General features: G+C 45.8%; 1 protein-coding gene across 1 annotated transcript in view; it reads left to right on the top strand.

Annotated features, from left to right (window-relative positions):
- Window positions 1-3,485: 3,485 nt before the first annotated feature.
- The window catches only part of FRS3 (fibroblast growth factor receptor substrate 3), a 74,432-nt gene continuing 67,955 nt past the window's right edge, over window positions 3,486-9,962 (top strand). The window contains exon 1 of the mRNA XM_069756381.1: window positions 3,486-3,650. The gene's annotated coding sequence lies outside the window, so the exon portion shown is untranslated. The remainder of the gene's footprint in view (window positions 3,651-9,962) is intronic.

The following is a 9,962-nucleotide window of genomic DNA, read 5'->3' as shown; positions in this document are numbered from 1 at the left end:
CAGCAGTATATGGATAGTTGGGCACAGCACAGTGTATGGATAGTTGGGCACAGGACAGTGTACAGATAGTTGGGTGCAGCAGTGTATGGATAGTTGGGCACAGCACAGTGTATGGATAGTTTGGCACAGCAGTGTATGGATAGTTGGGCACAGCACAGTGTATGGATAGTTTGGCACAGCAGTGTATGGCTAGTTTGGCACAGTGTATGGATAGTTGGGCACAGTACAGTGTATGGATAGTTTGGCACAGCACAGTGTATGGATAGTTGGGCACAGGACAGTGTACAGATAGTTGGGTGCAGCTGTGTATGGATAGTTGGGCACAGCACAGTATATGGATAGTTGGGCACAGCACAGTGTATGGATAGTTGGGCACAGGACAGTGTACAGATAGTTGGGTGCAGCAGTGTATGGATAGTTGGGCACAGCACAGTGTATGGATAGTTTAGCACAGCAGTGTATGGATAGTTGGGCACAGCACAGTGTATGGATAGTTGGGCACAGCACAGTGTATGGATAGTTGGGCACAGCACAGTGTATGGATAGTTTGGCACAGCACAATATACAGATAGTTGGGCGCAGCACAGTGTATGGATAGTTTGTTTGGCACAGCAGTGTATGGATAGTTTGGCACCGCAGTGTACAGATAATTTGGCACAGCAGTGTACAGATAGTTGGGTGCAGCTGTGTATGGATAGTTGGGCACAGCACAGTGTATGGATAGTTGGGCACAGCACAGTGTATGGATAGTTGGGTGCAGCAGTGTATGGATAGTTGGGCACAGCACAGTGTATGGATAGTTGGGCACAACACAGTGTATGGATAGTTGGGCACAGCACAGTGTATGGATAGTTGGGCACAGCACAGAGTATGGATAGTTGGGTGCAGCAGTGTATGGATAGTTGGGCACAGCACAGTGTATGGATAGTTGGGCACAACACAGTGTATGGATAGTTGGGCACAGCACAGTGTATGGATAGTTGGGCACAGCAGTGTATGGATAGTTTGGCACAGCAGTGTATGGATAGTTGGGCACAGCACAGTGTATGGATAGTTTGGCACAGCAGTGTATGGATAGTTGGGCACAGCACAATATACGGATAGTTGGGCACAGCACAGTGTATGGATAGTTTGGCACAGCGGTGTATGGATAGTTGGGCACAGCACAATATACGGATAGTTGGGCACAGCCCAGTGTATGGATAGTTGGGCACAGCACAGTGTATGGATAGTTGGGCACAGCGGTGTATGGATAGTTGGGCAAAGCACAATATACGGATAGTTGGGCACAGCACAGTGTACAGATAGTTGGGCACAGGACAGTGTACAGATAGTTGGGTGCAGCAGTGTATGGATAGTTGGGCACAGGACAGTGTACAGATAGTTGGGTGCAGCAGTGTATGGATAGTTGGGCACAGCGGTGTATGGATAGTTGGGCATAGCACAATATACGGATAGTTGGGCACAGCACAGTGTATGGATAGTTGGTCACAGCACAGTGTATGGATAGTTGGGCACACGACAGTGTACAGATAGTTGGGTGCAGCAGTGTATGGATAGTCGGGCACAGCGGTGTATGGATAGTTGGGCATAGCACAATATACGGATAGTTGGACACAGCACAGTGTATGGATAGTTGGGCACAGGACAGTGTACAGATAGTTGGGTGCAGCAGTGTATGGATAGTCGGGCACAGCGGTGTATGGATAGTTGGGCATAGCACAATATACGGATAGTTGGGCACAGCACAGTGAATGGATAGTTGGCCACAGCACAGTGAATGGATAGTTGGGCACAGGACAGTGTACAGATAGTTGGGTGCAGCAGTGTATGGATAGTCGGGCACAGCGGTGTATGGATAGTTGGGCATAGCACAATATACGGATAGTTGGGCACAGCACAGTGAATGGATAGTTGGCCACAGCACAGTGTATGGATAGTTGGCCACAGCACAGTGAATGGATAGTTGGGCACAGGACAGTGTACGGATAGTTGGGTGCAGCAGTGTATGGATAGTTGGAACCAAGAAAAGAAAAAAAGTAAGCGGCACAGCTCGACTTTCCAGAGATTAATAACTCGATGTGGAGAGTTTCCCAACAATAGGTAGTCCGGTCAGCTGAAAGGCGGTGCTTGCGTGAAACAAAGTGTCCATATAAATAAAAAAGTAGAAAAAACGCAATAGCACTCACCAATCAGTGGCAATTCAAACGTCTCAGACCCGTGGAAGCGCTTGGTATTAGCGTGAAACGGCCGTCGTCGTCTTGCCTGTCGCACTCCCTCTCTCACTCCCTCCCTTGATCCGCGAAGATGTTTTGCTATATGCTCCAATAAAGGACGTTTGAATTGCTACTGATTGGTGAGTGCTATTGCGTTTTTTCTACTTTTTTATTTGTATGGATAGTTGGGCACAGCGGTGTATGGATAGTTGGGCACAGCACAGTGTATAGATAGTTGGGCACAGGACAGTGTACAGATAGTTGGGCACAGGACAGTGTACAGATAGTTGGGCACAGGACAGTGTACAGATAGTTGGGCACAGGACAGTGTACAGATAGTTGGGCACAGGACAGTGTACAGATAGTTGGGCACAGGACAGTGTACAGATTTGTTGGGCGCAGCAGTGTATGGATAGTTGGGCACAGCAGTGTATGGATAGTTGGGCACAGCAGTGTATGGATAGTTGGGCACAGCGGTATATGGATAGTTGGGCACAGCACAATATACGGATAATTGGGCACAGCACAGTGTATGGATAGTTGGGCACAGCGGTATATGGATAGTTGGGCATAGCACAATATACGGATAGTTGGGCACAGCACAGTGTATGGATAGTTGGGCACAGCGGTGTATGGATAGTTGGGCACAGCACAATATACGGATAGTTGGGCACAGCGGTATATGGATAGTTGGGCACAGCACAATATACGGATAGTTGGGCACAGCACAGTGTATGGATAGTTGGGCACAGTGGTATATGGATAGTTGGGCACAGCACAATATACGGATAGTTGGGCACAGCACAGTGTATGGATAGTTGGGCACAGTGGTATATGGATAGTTGGGCACAGCACAATATACGGATAGTTGGGCACAGCACAGTGTATGGATAGTTGGGCACAGCGATGTATGGATAGTTGGGCACAGCACACTATACGGATAGTTGGGCACAGCACAGTGTATGGATAGTTGGGCACAGCACAGTGTATGGATAGTTGGGCACAGCACAATATACGGATAGTTGGGCACAGCACAGTGTATGGATAGTTGGGCACAGCACAATATACGGATAGTTGGGCACAGCACAGTGCACAGCTAGTTGGGCGCAGCAGTGGCACAGACAAGTTTTGGGGTCACTTCTCTTCTCCTCATGCTATTTTTATAAATAACTGTGATAGATAAAGCCATATGAATCCGCCGGCCGTCACACCGTCTAGCTCCTCCTCCTCAGCACGTGACTATTCACATGTCCATGACATCATCACAGGTCCTTTCGTCCACTAGGCTTTCTCGTCTACCCCGGGCTTTCGTGTTGAGGGCCGTGCAGTCTCCAGGGTTGTGATGTGAATGGGAACAGCGGACGGAGCGGCTCCACGAGAGCTGGACATGGAGCCACAGTGGACAGGCTGCGAGGGATGACGGGAGGGAGACATGTACGTACGGCTTCATTTGTCTACGTGTACGCGCAGAGCAGGCTATTGATTTGAATGGGAAGCAGCAGTCAGTCAGCGCATCCTCGCGCACATCCATCCGTGTGCTGTAACGGTGCAGCTGATTCCCGGCCGTGTGCTGCCGCCCGCTCCAAGGCTGAGAGCCGCGGCCATGTCCTGCAGCGTCCTAGCGCTGACCGGTAAACGGAGAGGCCTAAGCATCCTGCCTCCGCGGCTGGACCGAATGCCCTGTGCATAGGCGGCGAGCCGTCAGAGCGCTGGGCGGATGCGGGCCGACATTGGAATCCGTGAGTGCTGGTGTTTTCTTCTGTGTCCATGCAGCAGGCTCCTTCCAATCAGTGTGTGGTCCTCCTGCAGCCTGTGTGGCTTCCACCACCTTCTGGGCCCATTCATTCCTGTAACCCCAGTGTTTCCCTGTGACTGACTCTCGATGACTTCTTGATTTGTGACGGATTCATCATCCGTTTCCGCCGTCTTTGATGTTGTCTTTTGTTTTCTAATGTTTACGTCAGCGCAGCTTTCCCAGATGTTTCCACCTGAGTTATCAAGTGCAACTTAGTTTAAAAAAAAAAATAAATAAAAATAATAATAATAATAATAATACTACGTCTAAAGGGCTTTGGTTCCCTTCTCTTGATTCTCTGTATAGCAGTTACTCTGTGCCATTGGGGGAAGCTTGTCAGAGACAAAAAATAGATTTTGCGCAGGATGTAGGAGGAAGGGGGTGCTGTTTTGAAGAATATAGTTCAAAGGAAGGGGGGGAAATTTAAAAAAAAAAAAGTGACTTAAAGGGAACCTGTCACCCCCAAAATGGAAGATGAGCTAAGCCCAACGGCATCAGTGGCTTATCTACAGCATTCTGTAATGCTGTAGATAAGCCCCCGATGTATCCTGAAAGATGAGAAAAAGAGGTTAGATGATACTCACCTGGGCGGGCGGTCCGATGGGCATTGCGGTCCATTCCAGGGCCTCCTATCTTTATTTGATGACGTCCTCTTCTGGTCTTCATGCTGCGGCTCCGGTGCAGGCGTACTGATTTGCCCTGTTGAGTGCAGAGCAAAGTACTGCAGTGCGCAGACGCTGGGCCTCTCTGACCTTTCCCGGCACCTGCACACTGCAATACTTTGCTCTACCCTCAACAGGGCAGACAAAGTACGCCTGCACCGCAGCATGAAGACAAGAAGAGGACGTCATCAAATAAAGATAGGAGGCCCCGGACCGGACCGCAACGCCCATCGGACCGGAACGCCACCTTCCCAGGTGAGTATAGTATAACTTGTTTTTCTCATCTTTCAGGATACATCGGGGGCTTATCTACTGCATTACAGAATGCTGTGGGAAGCCCCTGATGCCGGTGGGCTTAGCTCATCTTCCATTCTGTGGGTGACAGGTTCCCTTTAACCCTCCTCCACAAATGATGACCCAGAACTTCAGACTTTCTCATCGCTGTCCCCAATGGGGCTCACAATCTAAATGTCTTATTCTTGGAATGTGGTAGAAAACCCACAGAAACACAGAACATACAAACTCCTTGCAGATGGTGTCCTAGGTGGGATTTGGAGCTAGGACCCCCGCGATACAAAGCAGCGCAGTGCTAACTATTTTGTTAGATCAGATTCTTGCAGATGCATTGGCCTAATAGAGTTAGAAGTAAACCACTCCTGGTACCTGCTTCTGAAATATCTGCTAGAGAAAAAAGTGCAGGTAACTGATCGCTGAGGGACTGAGTGCTGGGAAACCCCTGATAGGCAGAATGTGGAAACTTTATTCCAGATTGATGACTTTTATCTCTGTTACAAAATGAAGCGACGGGTTGGACACCTGATGGCCGCTCCATATTTCTCAATAAGCCTGCCAAAAAAGCCAAGTGTAGTGCTCGGCAGCCCCATAAAGGATAAATGAAGCAGCAATTGAGCATGTGTGTACTTTTGCTCCATCTCACTTAGCCAATGAGAGCATGTCCCAGCAGTTGGAGCTCCCCCACCGGTCACTAGACCGTCCCTTTAGTAAGCGGTAGTGATGAGCGAGTATACTCGTTGCTCGGGTGGTCTCTGAGTATTTGTGACTGCTCAGAGATTTAGTTTTTCTTGACGCAGCTGCATGATTTACGGCTGCTAGCCAGCCTGAGTACATGTGGGGGTTGCCTGGTTGCTAGGGAATCCTCACATGTATTCAGGCTGTCTATCAGCTGTATAGAGATATATGTAGTGTATAATTATTTGATACACAGCCGATTTTGCAAGTTTTCCCGCCTACAAAGAATAGAAAGGTCTGCAGTTGTTATCGTAGGAACACTTCAACTGTGAGAGACTGAATGTAGAAATAAAATCACTTGCCTTTGTATTTCAGGGAAAAAATACTTTCATCTTTTGCATTTTAAAAATTACTAAAAGTAAAATGGGGCCAATGCAAAAGTTTGGGCCCCCTGCATGGTTAGCACCTAGTAGCACCCCCTTTAGCAAGCATCGCAGCTTGTAAACGCTTTTTGTAGCCAAACCAGAGTCTCTCAGTTCTTCTTTGAGGGATTTTCATCCATTCTTCCTTGGAAAATTCTTTCAGTTCTGTGAGATTCCTGGGTCATCTTGCATACATTGCTATTTTGCCGCATATTGCCAATGATGTTCTTATCGGGATTGTGAGGGCCATTGTAAAACCTTTAGTTTACGCCTTTTAAGGTAGTCTATTGTGAATTTTGACGCGTATGTAGGACCATTATCCATGTGTAGAAGTCATCCTCTTTTCAACTTCAGCATTTTTTTTTTTTACTTACGGTATGTTTGCATCAAGAACTTGTTCAAATTTCATTGAATCCATTCTTCCCTCTGTTATGATCTGGTAATTCAGTACCACAATGGACATATAAGTCAGAGCACATACAGTGACCTGACAATAACCCAAAAACATAGAACGAGCTCTGGGACGTGGGAACTCTGCTGACCGCAATCCCTAATCCTCTCCAACCACACTAGAGGCAGCCGTGGATTGAGCCTAACTCTGCCTATGCAACTCGGCACAGCCTGAGAAACTAGCTAGCCTGAAGATAGAAAATAAGCCTACCTTGCCTCAGAGAAATACCCCAAAGGAAAAGGCAGCCCCCCACATATAATGACTGTGAGTTAAGATGAAAAGACAAACGTAGAGATGAAATAGATTTAGCAAAGTGAGGCCCGACTTTCTGAACAGAGCGAGGATAGGAAAGGTAACTTTGCGGTAAACACAAAACCCTACAAACAACCACGCAAAAGGGGGCAAAAAGACCCTCCGTACCGAACTAACGGCACGGAGGTACACCCTCTGCGTCCCAGAGCTTCCAGCAAGCAAGAAAAAACAAATAAGCAAGCTGGACAGAAAAAAACAGAAAACAAATAGCAAAAGCGGAACTTAGCTATGCAGAGCAGCAGGCCACAGGAACGATCCAGGAGGAAACAGGTCCAATACTAGAACATTGACTGGAGGCCAGGATCAAAGCACTAGGTGGAGTTAAATAGAGCAGCACCTAACGACTTCACCACATCACCTGAGGAAGGAAACTCAGAAGCCGCAGTACCACTCTCCTCCACCAACGGAAGCTCACAGAGAGAATCAGCCGAAGTACCACTTGTGACCACAGGAGGGAGCTCTGCCACAGAATTCACAACATCCCTCTACCCTTGAAATGTTCACCGTGCCATTGGCTGCAACACAACCCCAAAGTATGATTTATCCACCCCCATGCTTAATGGTTAGTGACATGTTCTTTTCCTGATATTGCGTGCTCTTTTCTTTTTCTCCACACATAGCTTTTGCTCATTGTGGCCAAAGAGTTCTATTTTAAACTCATCTGTCCACAGGACTTGTTTCCAAAGCGCATCAGTTTGGATGTTCCTTTGCATGCTTTCTCATTGTATACTTTATGGTGAGGATAACGGAGAGGTTTTCTTCTGATGACTCATCCATGAAGGCCATATTTGTGCAGGTGTCTCTGAACAGTAGAACAATGTACCACAACTCCAGGGTCTGCTAAATCTTTCTGAAGGTCTTTTGCAGTCAAGCGGAGGTTCTGATTAGCCTCTCTAGCAATGCTTTTAGCAGCTCTTGCTGAAATTTTGCTTGGTCTTCCAGACCTTATCTTGACCTCCGCTTTTCCTGGTAACTACCATTTCTTAATTACAATCTCAGGCCAGGGCAACTTGAAAATGCTTTGCTATCTTCTTCTAGCCTGGTCAGAGTTATCTGAGCGAGAAAAAGGAAAGATCCAACTTCCGATCCAGGTACATATTAAGCAAATTCCTCGAAACGTCTCTGGTATTGAGACCCCCAAGTCCCCCCTCACCCTCGTCGCACCTTAGATTGTTGATGCGCAATTGTTCGTCGTCTTGTCAAATATTTTTATTTTTTTTTTGCAATAGAGGAGTTTGTTTTATGTAAACCCTGGATCGGAAGCTGGATTTTTCTTTCTCCTGCATATATTGGGCGCTGAGCAGTGGCGCTGATCAGACTTCTGAACCAATTCCTCGAAAAAGGTGGACTGGTGTTTTTTCCTTCTACAAAGTTATCTGACCACCCATAGCTCCAAGGGTGCCCAAACTTTTGCATTGGTCCATTTTTCTTTCTGTAATTTTTAAAATGTAAAAAATGACTTGTGTATATATTGTATTTTTTTTTTGGCCTAAAATGCTAATTAAATTTGTTAACTTTAACTTTAGACCTTTTATAGATGATTTCATCTTCAACTTGCTTAACTGTTAATAATAACTAATGTTGACCAGGGGTGCCTAAACTTTTACATGCCACTAATAAATATATATATATTGTTTATATCTGAAAAGATAAAGGCAGCGCACTCCACGGTCCAAGAAGATATGATTGTTTGACTTGTAGTCATAGTGGCGACGTTTCGTTCCAAATTTGGAGTGAACCGTCTCCACTACAGAGTTCTGCCTTTATCTTTTTGGATATACATTGAGATTTGGTTTTGCCTGGGAGGCTTTGCTTTGTACCCGCTGTCTCTTTCAGCTTATACTTGTGCTGCACCTATACTTTTATGTATGCACAGTTGAAACCAGAAGTTTACATACACTATATTTCAAGACACGTATGCATGTTTTTCTCAATATCTGACATGAAATCAGAATAAACCTTTCCCGCGTTAGGTCAATTAGGATTACCATAATTATTAATCTTTGCCAAATGCCAGATTAGGAGAGAGAGAAAATGTTTCAAGGCATTTTTAATACTTACTGCAAAGTCAAAAGTTTACATACACTAATATTACTATGCCTTTAACATATACCGTATATGCTTATACGCCTGTAGATGTATTTTAAAGGGACTCTGTCACCTGAATTTGGAGGGAACAATTTTCAGCCATTGAGGCGGGGTTTTCGGGTGTTTGATTTACCCTTTCCTTACCCGCTGGCTGCAATATTGGATTGAAGTTCATTCTCTGTCCTCCATAGTAAACGCCTGCGCAAGGCAAGATTGCACTGTGCAGGCATGTACTACGGAGGACAGAGAATGAACTTCAATCCAATATTGCAGCCAGCATGCAGCCAGCGGGTAAGGAAAGGGTGAATCAAACACCCGAAAACCCGCCTCTATGGCTGAAAATTGTTCCCTCCAAATTCAGGTGACAGAGTCCCTTTAATGCACACCTGAAACACACTGCTTCTTTGTGTAGCATCATGGGGAAGTCTCAAGAAATCAGCAAAGATATTATGAAGAGAATTGTGGAATTGCACAAGTCTGGCTCATCCTTGGGTACAATTTCAAAATACCTGAAGGTGCCTTGTTCATCTGTACAAACAATAACCGTATATGCAAGTACAAACAAGATGGGAATATCCAGCCATCATACCGCTCAGGAAGGAGACGGGTTCTGTGTCCCAGAGATGAACATGGTTTGGTCCGACATGTGCATATCGACCCAAGGACAAAAGCTAAAGACCTTGTGAAGATCTACAAAAGGAGAACACTGAGTCAATGCTACAAAATTAAAACCAGAAATTTTATTTGAAAATAACACAAATAATTAAAATGCATAGAAAATGGGCATAAGGTAAGGATGAGGGCAAAGCAGGGACAATTAACCCAGAAATGAAGCGGCCTGCAGCTCTAGTTGAAAAGGGCAATGGATAATACAAGATGGATGAGAGAGTAATATTCATCGTATCTCAAATATTCCCATCCTAAGTAAGGATTGTATCATGTGCCTTATTAAAATACAGTGGGGCAAAAAAGTATTTAGTCAGCAATAGTGCAAGTTCCACCACTTAAAAAGATGAGAGGCGTCTGTAATTTACATCATAGGTAGAC

This window comes from Ranitomeya imitator, chromosome 3, assembly GCF_032444005.1.
Source record: "Ranitomeya imitator isolate aRanImi1 chromosome 3, aRanImi1.pri, whole genome shotgun sequence".
Lineage (NCBI taxonomy): Eukaryota > Metazoa > Chordata > Amphibia > Anura > Dendrobatidae > Ranitomeya > Ranitomeya imitator.
Note: the sequence above shows the minus strand (reverse complement) of the source record. Positions and strands in the feature narration are given on the sequence as shown.